This window comes from Solanum verrucosum, unplaced genomic scaffold (assembly GCF_900185275.1).
Source record: "Solanum verrucosum unplaced genomic scaffold, falcon-dt-bn FXZP01000062.1, whole genome shotgun sequence".
NCBI classification, from domain to species: domain Eukaryota; kingdom Viridiplantae; phylum Streptophyta; class Magnoliopsida; order Solanales; family Solanaceae; genus Solanum; species Solanum verrucosum.
Window position 1 is genome coordinate 5678679 of NW_026020477.1, and position 1825 is coordinate 5680503.

Here is a 1825-nt window from a genome sequence, read left to right on the forward strand (position 1 = left end):
GTTGGGCTCATTTTTGACACCACTACTTTATATAATGATTCCAGTTAACTTTAATATGTTGTCTAGATTCTTTTTTCACGTTTCAGTTTTGGTAACTTATTCATGAAATATGAGATTTTTTTAAAGGGCATGTATTATATATGTTTTTACTTTATTTGGATCTTTTTTACTTGTTACATCTCTTTCTTCTTTCCAAAGATCAGATGAAACAATTATGTTTATTATCCTCTTTTATTTTCTCCTTAGCAGAAGCTAGAACAAGTTATTTAAGTTTCTTTTAAGCACATTTCATTAGGTCTAGTTGATCCAATTTTCTTATAATTTCATTTGTTACCATTTGATTTTATTCTTGGTTAAAAAGGTCTCATAACTTCGCTATTTGTGAAGATTATTTTTGAAAAATTAGAAAATCATTTTTGAAAGGTATTAAATTAACCTTATGTTTGAAAATTAGTGAACAAGGGTTCTGGTTATTTCCTAAAGAAGGTGTTAAGAAGCTCAGAAAATCCGCAAATATGATTAATCGATGAATTAAATATTTTGTGGCTAAAGAGGTATAATTTGTCTAAAAAAGGAGTTTTGGGAGTATTTTATTTAGAAGTTAGTTGTAGCACTTCAATTATTCCTTCAGTTCAACTTGTGAATTAGCTATAGTCTAGGAAATTTCATAAAAACTATTAATTCCTAAAGAGTTATTTGTTCATATCCTTTAGACTTTGAATTAATTTGATCAATTCAACTCCTAAACTAATGAATCTCTTATCTGTAACATAATTCTGAGAGTGAGGATGCTTTTGAGTTCATTTTGGACTGTTATGAGAGGGTCCATAAGTTGGACATTGTGAAACATCATGGGGCATGAGTTTGACTTCTCAACTTTAGGGTAAGGCAAAAGTGATGGAGAGCTTTTGCGGAATGTTGATAATCAATCTTGACTCCACTGACTTGAACACAATTTCATGCATTGTTCTTAGAGATATTTGTGCGTCGCACCTTGAGATATAAGAAGAAGGAAGAATTTATGGCTCTTGAGCAGGGCAACACAACTATGACTACTTATGAGGCTAAGTTTCATGCCTTGTACTGTTATGCTACATAGTTGGTAAGTTTGGAGGAGGAGAGGATTCATTTGTCTGTCAAAGGTTTGAATTTTGAGTTGCAAGTTCTTTTTGTTTATGCAAATGACCTTCGCAGGTAGGAGCTTCAATGAGGTGAGTGATTTTGTGAAGAAGGTAGAGGGAGTTTAATAGGTTGGACAGGTCAAGACATTGGCTAAGAAGCCCATGAATGTGGGCAATTATAACAGTTCATATTCTAAGGGCTTCGGTCAGTAGATATATTCAGCTCATCATATTATGAGGGATTTGAGAGAATTTAGTAAATAAGAGGATTTAGGCTTAGTCTAATGAGTAAAAACGATAATAGGATAGTTATAGGGTAAAAAAACATAGTTTAAGGGTTAATTGAGTAGGAAAAGATCAAAACACTCTTAATTAAAACTATCGAACAAGGTCTATAGTTTGGACCTATGGTCCTTAGATCTTTCTACGAGCCATCCTGGTCAACCGTAGAACCGTTGCTGGGACTTAAAAATCCAACCAACTTCCACAAAACCAGTCTATGGTTCATCGTCCATTCTACGACTCGTAGAGCCAACATGTAGACGCCTAGTTCAAGTCCAAATTTAACGAAGTATGGATCACTTCTACGGATCCATTCTACGGTCTGTAGAACCCCTTATGATCCGTCATGTCCTCCGTAGGTCAAATATCAAATACTTGATATTTTTCAAAACTCAACCCAATTCTACGACTGCCTTCCTACG